The following is a 16,792-nucleotide window of genomic DNA, read 5'->3' on the forward strand; positions in this document are numbered from 1 at the left end:
GTTACTGGAGTAACATATACTCTGGCATAATGTTTATTTCGAGTCGGAGCGTGTCAGGCACGTTCGAAAGTGAGTAGCTTTAGAAAACTGGATCTGCGCTGACTGTTTTTTATTATACTGATAAAAATTAAGTAAATTTTAAAATATAATAGTTTCTGCTTTCTTCTTTTGCCACAGTGTCTGAGACTCCTACTGAGAACGACCCTGCCTCTGAGAACAACCCTGCCTCTGAGAATGACCCTGCCTTTCAGATTGACACTGCCTCTGAGACTGATGCTCCCTTAGAACCAACACTGTCTCTGAGACTGACAGTGCCTCTCAGACTGACACTGCTTCTGAGACTGCCTTTCAGATTGACACTGCCTCTGAGACTGATGCTCCCTTAGAACCAACACTGTCTCTGAGACTGACAGTGCCTCTACGACTGACACTGCCTCTGAGAACAGCACTGCCACTGAGACTGACAGTCCCTTTAAGACTGACAGTGCCTCTCCGACTGACTCTGACTGCATTGGAGACTGTCACTTCATTGGAGACTGTCACTGACCCGGAGACTTTCACTGCATCTGGAGCCTGTCACTGAACTGAACACTGTCACTGCATTAGAGACTGTCACTGCATTAATAAAAAATAAATTTTTGCTGAAATCATTCCACATTAAAAGCAATACTGTCTTTATTTCACTTATTTATTAAACACTAGGGGTGTAACAATATATCGTGTCACAATAAATCAAAAAATGCAAAATACAAAAAATTGCAACAATATGTATCGTGGATAGTTCACACAAAATAAATTATTTTCTTTACGGTAAAATACTGGCAACCAAGCTGATGTTTTTTTACCTTAAATATCACAGAGTTTTTTTTTACTTTTTTTTTTTTTTTTTTTTCTTTTTTTTTTTGCCCGTACATTTAAGTCCCGTAAAACATAAAAGGTTGCCACCATATTTTTTAAGGTAAAATACTGGCAACCACAGCTGCTGTTTTTTTACCGTAAATTTCACAGTTTTTTTTTTAACAGTGCTAAAGAATAGGCACTATTACGTAAATAATAACTTCTAGTAGCATGAAAATAGATACTAGTAGGTTTTAAGTCTTAAATGTTAAAACGGCTTGCCATAGTGTTTGTAAGAAGATGAGCTTACAGCTACTCACCTTTGACCCATAAACAGGAAAAGCATAGTTGCCTGATGCTTTTAGCATATGCACTTAACAAATCCTTGGATACCACTCAGTTTAAAAGGTTCTTGTTATTTTCAAAGCCTTCCTCTTGTGCATGTTCGACAGGTCAGATGTCATCCTACTGTCTTATCCTGTAGTACTTTTTTCTATTTATTATTTATATTGAGCACTTGTATTGACACTGCAGACATCAGGGCTGCTTTCAGGTCTTAATTCTTTAGATACATTTTTAGATAAATTGCTGAAATGTATTTCTATTTGATCTATTAGCTGATAAGATGCTGGACAAAATCCTCAGCCACATTAAAATCAACATGAAATTGCATTTGTAAGATAACTCACTTTACTTCTATAACATGATGCACCATTCAAAGGTTTAAGGTCAGTTAGGTTTTTTTTTTTTTTTTTTTTTTTTTTTTTTTGATGAAAGAAATGTATTAATAATACTTAAGCATGCATCAAATTGTGACAGTAAAGACATTTATAATGTTACAAAAGATTTCTATTTCAAATAAAAGCTCTTTTGAACTTTATATTCTGAAAAGAATCATGGAAAAAAGAAAAACTGATCACAGTTTCCACAAAAAATTACTTAGAAGCACAACTGTTTTTCACATTGGTAATAAGAAATGTTTCTTGAGCAGCAAATCAGCATATTAGAATGATTTCTGAAGGATCATGCGTGACTGAAGAATAATGATGCTAAAAATAAGTTAGCCAAGCACTAATGTGAATGACTGACGTAACATTAAAGTTTGTAAGACAAATCTTGCTCCATCCATTCCTTTCTCATTACTCAAGTAGGAAGAACAACAGACAATCAGCATTAATATACACATTTTTAGGTAATAGTGGCCCACAGCTGATTAGCAGAAGTATTTCAGTAAGACAGTAATAACCCGAGTTAGCTGGTTAGCAGGAGGCCTACACAATATAAAACCCAAAACTATGTATTTTGAACACTCAAAATACATATATAGCATATATAGATACAATAAATATATACATCAATAATTATTCATACTTACAGGTTGTGATTCTGAGGAGCAAGCTGGTCCAAATAAACTGAGTACTGACCCATCTTTCAAGAGCAAGCGCTTTGGGAATCCCGTGTTGAACTCCGAGATTTGAGAAGCAGTCGTCAGTAAAATGATGTGTTTGTGGGCAGGTCAATTTGTTTGTAGACGGACAACATATTATGCAAATGTATTTTCTAGTGACATAGAACCGTCACAGGGTGAGATTCGAATTGCAGACAACACGTTTAGGCGGTTCAGAGTCGATTCTTTCTTTTGGGAGACAATAACTTTATTTATCGCATTCTCTCGGTACGTATTTGCTTCACTGCCATTCACAAATCCTTTCCTGTGTCCCCATGAGATAGTAAAGTGTCCACTGGATGTGCACTTCAGAATCTCACTAGAATTAGTAAGTCGTTCGGGTGTGTGGCAAGCTGGGCGGGGCAGAGAGCCAAGGGAATGGAGGTAGTCGTCCGTGAGGGGCTGCCACTTTACTTTCGTTTTGTTGTTTGTTTATTTATTTTGGGGATTAAAAGGGGTCCTATTATGCTTTTTCACTTTTTCAACTTTAGTTAGTGTGTAATATTGCTGTGTGAGCATAAAAATGATCTGCAAGGTTACAAAGTCCACTCCAAAGGGAGATATTTTATTTAACAGAAACCACTTTTTCAAGAACAACAACGAATGGCTCGTTTGGATTATAATACATTTTTTTTCCTGATCTTATGAAGTCATAATGTTCCTCATTTAAATAATCCGCGCCCACGGAATACACAAAAAAGTTGAAAAAGTTTGTCCTAAGGCTGATGAACTGGGAGAGGTTAGAAATTATTTGTACCACTGTTCCTGAACATTATTACCTCAGCGTTGTCTGTGCTGCACATTTTATGGAGAACAGCAGACTATATGCTTTGTGCAGGTTATACACACAAAAGCTTCTCCTGAAAGACGTAGCCATTCCCATTTTGTCGGGACAATCTGTTGTTTATGGATCACAACTTGTAAGAATGTCTTATTATTTGTAGTTGTTTTTTCTATTTACAGTTCCAATTATATGTTTTATGTAGTTGTTATGATGTAAAAGAAGGGCAAAGCTTTACCTCCACTAGCCTGCTAACTAACATTACAGTATTGATGTATTGTTTGCTCTTGCTTTTGTAAGACTGTTCAACGCCCCTAAGAAAATGATCCGTGATTTTGTGATCGATTACTGTTTGCATTACCATAGTTTTCCGACAAATGTGATTAAATGGTGGATAACATGGTATCTTTAAGAAAATTACAAAAAAAACATACCACTCTGAAACGTCCTGTGAAATCAGTGCTTGCAAAGTCTGTGCTTGAAATCTGTTCTGCCCAATCATCTTGTATGTTAACATTGTCAGGGTCTGAATTGGGCTCGAATTGGTTTAAAATTAACGCCATCGTTAATATTTACTTCGGAGTAAAGCTTGTGTTTATGAAGGGCTGTGACATTTCCCGAACATGCGCTAAGCGCTGCCAATCACAACACACTGGGCCAGCTAACCAATCACAGCACATTTCATATTTTGGAAGGAGGGGCTTCATCAAAAATGAGGCGCTCAACCAGACTGGGGTGAGAGGTGCTGTAATAATGTAAAATATGTGAAACATAATGTGTTTTTTGAACAATCAATCATGTTCTAGTACACCCCAAATACAAAAAAATCATTAAGATTAAAATTAAAATTAATAAGACACCTTTAAAGTTTGTTTAAAGTTCGCCGGTTCCCACCTCCTTCTTCCCTGAACACAAACCTTGCCACAGGGTATTTGCACCTGTTTTATGAATACTGAGAATTTAGACTTACTACTCTTTTCACATACTGTTTTTTGACTACTATATTGTAGGGACGTTTGCAATTTCAGATGCAGCCAAAGTTTTTGACTCCAAGTAATCTTTAACACAAATTCTAGAACGCTCCCTCATTCCAAAACTAAATAAATATGTATGATCTGACCCCAAACTCAAGCCAATGTTGCCAGAACCATATTCACCTACTTAGAGTTATGTTAATACAGTTATGTTAAGCTAGGAATGGAGAGCAAATGTTAACATATATATATAAAAAAAAAAAAAAAAAAAAAAACACTTCAGTTTTAAGAAGCAATCTTTTTTATTAACAGCATAAATCTGAAAATAATTTCAAAAGCAAGGGTAACGTCCTTCACTTTCAGAGCTACTGCCATCCGCCGCCACATGCTGTGAAGCCCTCAACGGACCACGAGAAATGTTTTGAACAATAGTGTCAAAAAGAATTCTGTTTCCCTCTACTATTGGAACGAACATGAATTATGTGGGAAAAATAAATAACGTCTGCACAATGCCAACCCAGGGCAACATGAGAGAATGATTGTGCTTCAAAGCCATTGGAATATACAGTATTAACAACATTTCCATTACAGGCCATGTTACATGAAGCATTACCACTGTTGACTTTTGAGATTCGATAACATCCATCACGGAAGATTCAGAGAATAAAAACGCATTGCATGAACATTCATAGAAGCGCATAGTCAGGGGGCCGGCGCTTTACCCCTGAGTGTGCCTGCCGCTCCTTTAATCAAAGCTGACTTTTTTACGCCGCCTAGGGGATCCAGGGGAATCAAAATGTCATTATTCTGCAGGGATATGCTCAACGAACCTTGCTGACCTGTTGTGCTGTTAAAGTAGACCGTATTCAGACAAGGCTTTAAAAGAGAAGTTCTCAGACAGTAGATGACTTTGAGTTTGTGAATGCACTCAATAGGTATTTTGAGACATATCTGTTTCCGAGACAAGGCGACGCCATTTAAACCATTGACTCTATACGTTCATCACACCTTGTGGGTATCAGTCTGGATTCCTTTGCATCAGACCATTTCATATAATCGCACAAATGTCTCCTCAATACAAAAGGCTGAGCGAGAAATTAAGCTTATAACTCAATAAAGGAACGTTTAACTGTTACGAAACAGAAGAATCCGAGGTCAGATCTCTACCTTCAGACGTCTGCCAAGGTTCTGCTGAATAGATTCAAAGGTCTTTGAAGTGACTTCAGGCTGTTCAGGCCTCTTGTCTCCGCTAAGGGCTTCTGAGCACAGGCTGTCTGTGGCAGAAAAGGCTGTCTGGAAAAGTGAAAGAATGACACTGGCCTCGGCTTTGCGTCTCAGAGTCTGTCTGTGCTGTTTAGAAACATCTGATAACAAGCATGAAGTCTACTGAAATGTGTGTCTGGAAAGGAAAAGATTGAGGGAATGTGAGCAGAAGGAAACATGTGAGGTTTTATAATATCATTCTTAATAAAAAAAGTTTGAGGGTGCCAAACCTCTGCCAGCGAGTCCCTTTTCAGGGTAATTAAATGTCATAAACATTTGACACGCTTTATTGCACCCAGTAGATCTAAAGAGTACTGCAATGTGATAAAGTTCCTATGAGGTCTACGATGGTGAAGAATTCATTCATTTTTGGTAAGCATGGATTTGATTTAATGTGTAAAGATTGTAAGTCTTTCACCAGCACCAGCACCGGTACTCATTTACAGACTTGTTTTTGAACACAGTAGTAGATAGTTTCTACATTGTGTGGTCTAACTAAAAACAACCATAATCTAGTATGACCATCTGGTTTGTTGAGGGATTGAGATGCTAGAAAGCAGCTAGGATGTTCCAAAACAGTTTAAAACCAAACTCAACTTATGTCTAATTTTCCAGCAATTATAAAGCATGTAGTTGCATTTTTTTTCTGCACTACATTACAAGTAAGTGTTACACTAGCTGCTTATGGGGGTAATAAAGGTATTGACCAGACAGTACATTAGAATGTATAAATATAACTAGCAGCTAACGCTCAGCCTAATAAGATAACACCGCACCTCGTCTGGGAAGTCAAAAAATCTTTTGGATCAAATTTTAATATTCTGTTGAAATCTTTTCTTGCATTTTTTGGACTTATTGTCAATCTTTTTATTGACAGGACAGTGGAGAAAGGGTAGGAAATAAAAGAGGTGAACAGGATCAGGAAATGACAAGCCATACTTGCGTGAACTTGCGTCACCCACATAAGCACCACAGCTCATGTCAGACCACTATTGCTGGCCACAAGAGCATTCTCATTCCATGTCGTTGAATAACATGCCATGAAAAAAAGACCTCATGAAATCAAAATAATGCTTGCGTTGTGTATTTGAAGTTTGTATGTTAGCTGTTCTCAGCCATTATTTATTTATTTATTTATTTATTTATTTAACTGACTTATTATGGAAATAATATACTGTAAAATAATATACTTAAATGCAAACTGAATGTAATGTTTACGCATGCTTAAGAATGGTTATGAAGCAGGACTTAAGTACATCATTATATGTAATTCATAATTACTTAACACGTCTATTGGAGTGAACTGCCGAATACTGACAAACATATTGACAAAAATTTAAGGTTAAGTAAAATATACTTTAATGTAATTTTATTAACTTGCATGTCATGTATTTAAATATGTAATTATGTAAAAATTAAGTTGCAATTTAGTACATTTAAAGTAGGGCTGGGTATTGACACAGATTTCGCAATTCGATTCGATTTCGATTCACAAGCTTGCGATTCGATTCGATTTCGATTACGATTCGATTCGATTCAATATTCAATTTTGGATCAATTTTGGATATCAGGTACAATACATTGTAAATTTTCTCAAGGAAAACTATTATTGTAAAAAAAATTATTGTAAACTATGGGAGTCAGTTGTAGCCTATAGGCTTCATTAGCCTACTATAATATTGAAAGTAAAAATTTACTGATTTGTATACAAACACTTAAAATACACTTTTATTTATTTTTATAATAATAAAGTTATATGAAAATATAAAAATTTAAATGGTGGCTGTCATAAAAACTTTCCAGATTTATTCAAACATGCATTAAATATTGAAGAACAATAAAAATTATAATGATTATGTAATATGGTGCATATATTTAGCAAAATGCTCCTCTCTAGAGTTAATTTTTCCAGCTGACTAACGACGAGTTTATGGTCACTGGATATGGTTTTTCTGAGGTAAATGTGACGTTACATGACATTGTTTACTAACGTCTTTCCACCGTTGAAACACTGATTGAGCGATTCCATGTGACATGATACGGACTTCGATAAGTTGTACTCTATCTTTTAACACACTTTCAGATGCTCATTCGTATGGAAGCTTGTTTCCGCCACAGAATAAAACATTTTAAAAGATAATTGCGACTTTTTTCTCACAATTGCGAGTTTACATCTCGCAATTCTGACTTTATTTCTCAGAATTGCGAGATATAAAGTCAGAATTGCATGAAATGAAGTCGCAATTGCGTGTTATAAAGTCAGAATTGCGAGATATAAAGTCAGAATTGCGTGAAATAAAGTCGCAATTGCGTGTTATAAAGTCAGAATTGCGTGAAATGAAGTCGCAATTGCGTGTTATAAAGTCAGAATTGCGAGATATAAAGTCGCAATTGCGTCTTATAAAGTCAGAATTCTGACTTTTTTTCTCGCAATTGCAACTTTATATCACGCAATTCTGACTTTATAACACATAATTGCGAGTTTATATCTCGCAATTCTGACATCTTTTCTCAGAATTGTGAGATATAAACTCACAATTGTGAGATATAAAGTCCAATTCTAAGGGGAAAAAAGACGGACCTTTTTTTTTTTTTTTTTTTTCAGAATAGTTTATGTCTCACAATTCTGACTTTATAACACGCAATTGCGACTTTATATCATGCAATTCTGACTTTATATCTCCCAATTACGTGTTATAAAGTCAGAATTGCGTGATATAAAGTCGCAATTGCGAGAAAAAAAGTCAGAATTCTGACTTTATAAGACGCAATTCTGACTTTATATCTCACAATTCTGACTTTATAACATGCAATTGCGACTTTATTTCACGCAATTCTGACTTTATATCTCGCAATTCTGACTTTATAACGTGCAATTCTGACTTTATATCTCACAATTCTGACTTTATAACACGCAATTCTGACTTTATATCTCGCAATTCTGAGAAATAAAGTCAGAATTGCGAGATGTAAACTCGCAATTGTGAGATAAAAAGTCGCAATTATCTTTTAAAATGTTTTATTCTGTGGCGGAAACAAGCTTCCATACATTCGTGTTTATTTCGCGCAGTAACTGGTTTTTATTAATGCGGAAGAGAAGATCAAGCGTTGCTGCTTCTCTTGAGCTGCGCCAGAGCGATCTCACGCCACGGCGCCAAAACGGTAATTATGTTTTTGAATTTCATAAGAAAATGGACGGAATTTGAAATCTGAGACTTTGTTTCATATCAATAATAACAAAGCACAAAGATTATTGCGATTTATTGGATGGGATGCGCGCATCAATGTTCCATTAATTCATCAACTGAAAACAGGATGACTAATCGATTCTTGGGATTTAAGAAATGAGAATCGATTAAAATCGAGAAATCTATATTTTTTACCCAGCCCTAATTTAAAGTATATTAACTGCTTATAACTGTTTATAATTTGAACTGTAGTGTGTAGTATAACATTCAATGTACTTAATATGTGCTTTAGTATGTTAGTCAACACATCAAAATAAGTGTATGTCTTTAAAACAAGTGTATTAACACACAATGATTTAAAATGTACTTAAAAACTTTTAATTTGAGATTATTACAAAGAGTGTTAAAAACATTTGGTGCCTCTCAATTTGCGTACTTGTGTACTATTCTATGGCGTTTTTTGTTTCTTTTGTAACAAGTAGTGTGTTCACACAGAAAATTTCACATAGAAAAAGTGGACTTTAAATACCCGGATGATGCACTTAATTAAAAAAACAAAAAAACAAAATGAAGTGTGGAATGTTGGACACTTCATGCACTCAACTGTCTCAGTTTTAATTGCGTAGTGGAGAGGGAGGGCCATCAGACTCCAACAATGAATAACAAAACCTTATAAAATTCACACACTATACGCATGAGTATAATGCATAAGTACATACATCTATAGTCATGAAAGTGTACTCTCTTTATGTACACTTACTGTAAATTTGTATGTGGCCCATTAGTGGCCCATTATTTCATTAACATAATAACATTATGGGCCCTATCTTGCACCCAGCGCAATTTACTTTGTACACCGACGCATGTATCATTCCTATTTTGCACCCGCGCACAGCGGACTTTTCCCTCCACAGATGCACCTCGGTAAATTAGGAAATGAACTTGCGCTCCCGGGGGCGGTTCAGCGAAAAGAGGAGATGTGTTCCGGAGCAAACGTTCCTCATGCTATTTTGCAGGTTTAGAAAACAATTCCGCATTGCGCATGTTATTCATATGCTATTTTAAGGGCGCATGCTTGGCCATAATCAATGTAGCGTGTGCACAACATGCATACACTTTGCTTATCTCATCTACACACAGATGCAGCAGTTCTCATTTTTAGAAAACCATACAATATTATTACAAGGAAAAATATTAACACACGAGGGAAATCATTGTTGTGTCCATGAAGATGTGAAAAAATAGGCATAAATCTAGCTTACACATTTACCCACATTTAATTATTATACGCCTGTTTAACCGAAGCTAATTTGGGTGGGTTTCTCCCATCCAAGTAACTTCTCTGTCTTTTACGGCCCTGACGAGAACGTCGGTCTCCTCGGGCTGTGAACCGCCCCTGGCCTGCACTTGGCAAATCCGCCGTTATAATAGCAATCCGCCATGGAACAAGCGCACCTGCTCTTAAAGGGAATGTGAGATGTTGCTCTGATTGGTTTATTTCACGTTACGCCCAAACCACACCTATGAATAATGAAGCTACTTAAGACCAACCCATTTTAGAGTCATTTATCCCGCCGGTATAATAGCAACAGCGCCCAAGACCCGCCCACAAAGTTACTTGCGTTTCAGATCGTTAAAATAGTGCCCTATATATTATCTGCAAATGCAGTTTAAAATACACGCACGCGCACACAGTGTACAAACTACAAGTACACAAGTTAAGCACACTTCTTTTTCACAAGGTATGCTATTGCACTCCCCACAGAATGACAAATCAAACAAATATATACATTTAAAATGGACAGAAAATTGACTTAAATATTGCTAATATGCACCACAGTACAACAGTACTGTACATAGTGCTGCACACAATATGCACTGTGCAGCATAATCAGTGTGTCAGTGTTACGATCCCGGTTTTAAGTTTCCCTGTTTTGTCTTAGGATTCTTATTTTGATATGTAGTTCCTGTGTTTTACTTCCAGTGTTTGCCTTATTTCCTTAGTCCAGCCCTTGCTATCTTGTGTATTTAAACCCCAGTGTTTGTCTGGTGTTATCATTTTTGGATGTTACGTGTTTGTTTCAGTTCTGGCCGTGTCTGGAATATTCCGTTACTGCCTGGATTTACTCCAGTTGTGTTTGTTTAAATAAATGTTTCTGCTGCACTTGGATACAATGCTTCCTTCTGAAACAGCCGTTGTAGTCAGTAAATAATCATGCATTTGATTAACGATTCAATATGCTGCCTAGGAGCAGAAGTGGTCGCTAAATCTTTTGGGCCAAGTTCTGATGCTGTTTAACCTTCAGCAAGATTGCAGTGCATGGATTTCTGAATGATTGGCACAAGGCTATATTATAGCAGTTGCCACAGTAGTTGCCTCCAATAGAAAATATCTGACCCAGTTATCTTTCCTGCAGTCACGATAACTGGCTTTTGTGTGGCCGCATTGCCAACCGTTCCCAGTCAGGACACAGCACATGGTGGCACGTAAAGGCACTTATGCAACATTGTCACTCATTCAGCCTCCTACTTTTCTAGGAATATGAAACACAGGCTAAAATTGCTGTCCAAAACCTAAAAGAGGTGTAGGTCAGCACGGCCATGATTTTGTGTGTACAGCAGTCTGAATCTAGCAGTGTTTATTTTATATCATACAACTCCCAGAGGAGATTAAAAGTTGACTCTGCAAGACGAATGTCTTGACATTTCTTTATGGTTCTTGATAAAGTAAGAATCTCACAGTATTTGGAGGCTAAAATTCCACTCAAGGGGAACTGGACTGTGGTTCAATACAAATGTTTGTGGAAGCAAACAGGGCTGTTGAAATCCTGCGGGTCAAATGGAATTCAAAAGTGAGGAAACAGGCAATTCAAAGCAGAGTACAGTACAGTCACAGGCACCTAATTGCACCAAACAGAAAAAAGTTTTTGTGTTTGCTCTGGAAAGAGCTTATTCAGCAGCTGTCTACAAAAATATAGAGACTGTAAATGATTATTTTTCATCATTTGGACATAAATTTACTGAGCCTTTCCTCCCAAAAGCGTTGTGAAACATACACTAAATTATTAATCATAATTGGACATTCTGTTCTGCAGTGGGTATTAAACTAAATATTTTAGAAAATTAGCAATTTATGGTGACAGATTCTCTGGGCCTGACCAAATCTCCACTAGGAGTAAAAAACTGGCATGTCTGATATTTAAAGGCTCAATGATAGTGATACTGTATGTGCATAGAATTTGCCATAGTATGTATATCAATGTGACCTAATAAGACACGACGCAACACCACAACATGCGTTAAAAGGTCTCTTTTCCATGTCAATGTTTTTGTCCTAAACATTATGTTGGAACAACATACAAAGTATGATGATGATAATCTCAGGTACTGATTGTGGCTTTATTCATTGTTAAATGTATTGTTTATTTATTTGTTAAGTGTCTAGTGTAAGTGTGAATTTCTGAAAGCAGCAATGGATAAATCACCTCAGATCTTGAAAATAAATTAAAGGAAACAAGAATGTTCAAACTGTCAACTCAATGTGAACAAACAAGTGTATTCAATGAGACAGACTGTTTCAGTCACTTGTATATTTTTAATAATGTTAAAATGGTGTAATATGTATGATTTATGAAGAGCCCAAACGCTCTTCTGATTGGCTGGGATTTATGATTGATTTTGTCGCGTCTGGTGTGGACTGAAAAATTGCTTAATGAAGATAGGCGAAGTATAGATGGTTTATTAAACAAAGTGAACTCCGGTAATCCAGTTAGACAAAACACAAATGAAACGGCATGCTATGCACAAACAATACCGGACCCTGAACTGAAGAAACATACAGTAGGGACTTAAATACACGAGGTGACAAACTCAAATACAAACAGGTGTGCTCTAATTAGTAACATAATGAATAACAACGACAGCTAATGAAAAGCGGGAACAAAGGAAACAGGAAACAAAGATAAACATACTAAAAGACTTTGAAAACTAAATCAAAACAGAATTGTGACAGGAACTTTAACACATTAAGGTAGTGCTTCATTTTAAGAGGTTTAATAAGAGGTTTAAATAATAAATTAAACTGTTTGTTTATTTATTTAAAATAAATATATTTTAATTGTTCCTGATCACTATCCATCCATCCATCCATCCATCCATCCATCCATCCATACATATATATATATGTATATATATATATATATATATATATATATATATATATATATATATACGAGGGGCTATACAAGCCAAAATCCATTCTTCTACTGTCACACACACACATACATTCTCCTTTCACATACACACATTTCTACTCTCATACACATTCATTCTCCTTTCACATACATACATTTCTGCTCTCACACACACATACATTCTCCTTTCACATACATCCATTTCTACTCTCACAGACACATACATTCTCCTTTGCTACCCATAACTACTGTATAGTGGCCAAAAGTATGAGCAATAGAAAGTGTTGCTTATATTATTAATTGGACACTTTACAACACTTTAGTTAAGGGTCCAATTCTCACTGTGAATGCATATTACTAGGATATTCACTGTTTATTAGAACTTATAAAGCACATATCAATGCCTTATTCCATATACATGAACATATTCTACATCCCTTAATCCTAATAATACCAAAACGTAACAACTACCTTACTAATTATTAGTAAGCAATAGTTTAGAGTTTGATGCAAAAGTCATAGTTAATACTTTGCAATAGTGAGAATTGGACCCTAATCTAATTTTTTTTCTTTTTTTTTCTAAGAAATTAGACTCACTTGCTAAGCTCCAAAAAGCACAATATTAGCATAATAGAATCATAAAGATTTCATTTTTTTTTTTTGTTATAATTTATTTCACCTTTTGGTAACACTTTTGATGGTAATGATGATTACCATAAATTAATTTTTTTGTACATAATCGTTTCACCTTTTGGTAACACTTTCGATGGTCCACAATTTTTGATGGTCCACTACTGTATAAGTACCATTGCAACCTCATGTCAGTTACCAGTCTTTAGAGTAGTCGCATACTGTTAGGTTAAGTGGACCATCGAAATAAAGTGTTTACCAAAAGGGGAAACAATTATGTTTACACTTTATTTTAAGGTGACGTACTGTAGTTACATTGTACTTACTCGAATAATACTGAGTAATATTAATTACCTACATGTTCTTAACATAGAGTTAGGGTTTGGTTTAGGGTTAGTTGCTTTTAATTATGCATAATTTACTGTTATAACTATATAGCACATGTAGTAATGTGTAACTACATCACCTTAAAATAAAGTGTCACTTTTGATTTTGCTATTCCTTTAAGAAAAGTAAAAACAATTAGAAAAAAATCCCTTGTTTGACTTAATTAGTACTTGTGAATAAAGTTGGGTTATTTAAGCTTCAACAGTTCTTACAGAATCAATTAGCGTGTGATTGATTCTAACATTAGAGTGATGTGACACTGTTACCTGAGGAGGTCTTACACATTGCAGTCTTATACAGCAGCCCAATTCTACTGTAATTGCACTCAGATACTCCTAAATAATCTTGATTAGACAGTGATGGGGGGTGTAAGGGCCCCCCTATTGAATTAATTACGAGTGGATCGACAGGTAAGAGGCAAACGCTTTTTAGGACTAAAGCTAATCAAGCAAATGCACAATTAAAACATAATTAAGATTTAGAAAAAAGAGAAATACTGTTAAAATGAATCATGTATGAAAATTGCTCTGTGCTCCACTGTGAAAAACTGTTTAATGACAGATTAATGGAAAACTTGAAGTTAAAATAGCATGCTGGGAAATGACTCAAAGGATGTAATAGTGATGATTTTGTGTATAGGTGTTAAGAGTTGATGTTTCCCAGTGTCAACATGGATTAGTCTGGCAAGCCAGACCTACATCAAGATGTTAGGTCTGGCAACTCACCATTGTCAGGGCTCAATCCGAGGGGCGGGATACACGGCTGTCTTTAAAATTCGCTCTGCATGCAATAGGACAGCGCTACAACCAACCAGAGCGTTTTCCCAACAGCGGAGCTAGTTGATGATAGATTCAACTTTTGCCGTATCTGGCCGGCAAAACTACGAACACATCTTCCTGTTTTAAGAATGACTTAAGTGCCGTTCTTTGTTCTTTTCTCAAAGAAAAGCTTAACTCCAAGTCCTCCAGAGTCACGGACAAAGCCGATTCGAAAGACCGCTGTTTGCCAGCAGCAGCAGCTCTTCTTTGTTTTCAAGTAGCAGGGAATTCACGCGGAACCGTCACACTCACAACTCTGTCGTCATTATGTAAAGCCCGCCCACCGACTCTATACACGATTTTATTGGCCTGACTAGAGTTTGGTTTTTCCAGCTCGAAAGTCAGCGGAGAGTTGCTAGACTACCCTGGCTGCAAAATAAATTTTGCTGCCGCTGGGGTGCGTCTAGATTTCTAGGATAAACATGGATCACTTTACAATTACAAATTCTAAACATGACCGAAATGTCTAATAGAGAGATCCCAAAAATTAAACTATAGTTACATAGCAGAGCAATTCATTTTATTTGTTTGCATCCTCAATGTGAAATCCAAGTTCTGTCATGTCTAGATGGCGCAGGCTGATTGGTCCTTAACTCAATCTACTTGCAATCACATCATTCTCTATAGGTCACAGCTGATTGGTTAGTGCTGTATCAGTAGCCAATGCGCTTGAGCTTTTCTGTAGCTGTTGAAACACGCTTTCAGAAACCCTACACCTTCCCCAGCTCCACCTGTATAGATCTGCAACAGGTAATTTACGTATGCTATATTGTTAGAGGTGGACAGAGTACACAGCTTCATTACTTGAGTAAAAGTACAGATACTGTACCCCTTGCTAAATTTTACTCAAGTACAAGTAAAAGTACTACAGTCAGATGTCTACTTAAGTAAATCAAAATCAAATCAAATCAAGTATATTTGTATAGCGCTTTTCACAATACAGATTGTATCAAAGCAGCTTCACAGTATTAAATTAAAATAAAATAATACAACAAGGTTTGTTTCTAGTGGAATTTATTGATTGATAGAATAAAATTAAATATCCCCAAAATATCCCCAACTGAGCAAGCCAAAGGCAACAGTGGCAAGGAACCGAAAAAACTCCATCAAGTGACCTAATGGTGTCCTAAAACTCCATCAGGTGACCTAATGGAGAAAAAAAAAAAAACCTTGGGAGAACCCAGGCTCAGTTTCTTGATCTAGTAAGAACTCTAGCAGCTGCATTTTGAACTAACTGTAGCTTGTTTATTGCGGATGCAGGACAACCAGCTAATAAAGCATTACAGTAATCTAGTCTCGAGGTCATGAATGCATGAACTAACTTTTCTGCATCAGAAACTGATAGCATATTACGTAGCTTAGCAATGTTTCTAAGGTGGAAAAAGGCTGTTTTTGTAACATACGAAATATGATTTTCAAAAGACAGGTTACAATCGAGTATAACACCCAGGTCTTTTACTGTAGAGGATAAAGTAAAAGGACATCCTACGATGTCAAAGTTGTATTGTGAGAGTTTCTGTGGGTGGTTTTTTGAACCGATAAGTATTACCTCTGTCTTGTCTGGATTTAATAAAAGAAAATTACGCGTCATCCAATCTTTTATATATTTAACACACTCTGTCAATTTGGATAATTTAGAGTTTTCATCCGGCCGTGATGAAATATATATTTGAGTGTCATCAGCATAACAATGGAAACTAATTCCATGTTTCCTTATAATATTTCCAAGTGGCATCATATATATTGAGAATAATAGAGGGCCTAACACAGATCCCTGCGGCACTCCATAGTTTACTGGAGTTATGATCGATTTTTCTCCATTTAAATAGACAAAATGGTAGCGGTCAGATAAGTATGATCTAAACCAGCTTAATGCTTGTCCTTGAACACCAGTATAATTTTGTAGTCGATCTAAGAGTATTGTGTGATCTATAGTATCGAACGCAGCACTTAGATCAAGTAAAACTAGTATTGAGATACAGCCTTGGTCAGAAGCTAAAAGTAAATCATTTGTGATTTTAACGAGCGCAGTTTCAGTGCTATGATGCGGCCTGAATCCTGACTGAAAATTTTCATAGATATCATTTTCTTGCAAGAAAGAGCCCAGTTGAGCGGACACAACTTTTTCTAGTATTTTAGACATAAATGGAAGATTTGAAATGGGTCTATAATTTGCTAGATAGTAAAAGTACTGAAGTACTTGTTTTTAAAAGTACTTGAGTATCAAGAGTACATTTTCTAAATATTGCATTACTACTGCCACAGTGCTTACAT

This window comes from Abramis brama, assembly GCF_963993115.1.
Source record: "Abramis brama genome assembly, chromosome: 5".
Taxonomy (NCBI): Eukaryota; Metazoa; Chordata; class Actinopteri; order Cypriniformes; family Leuciscidae; genus Abramis; species Abramis brama.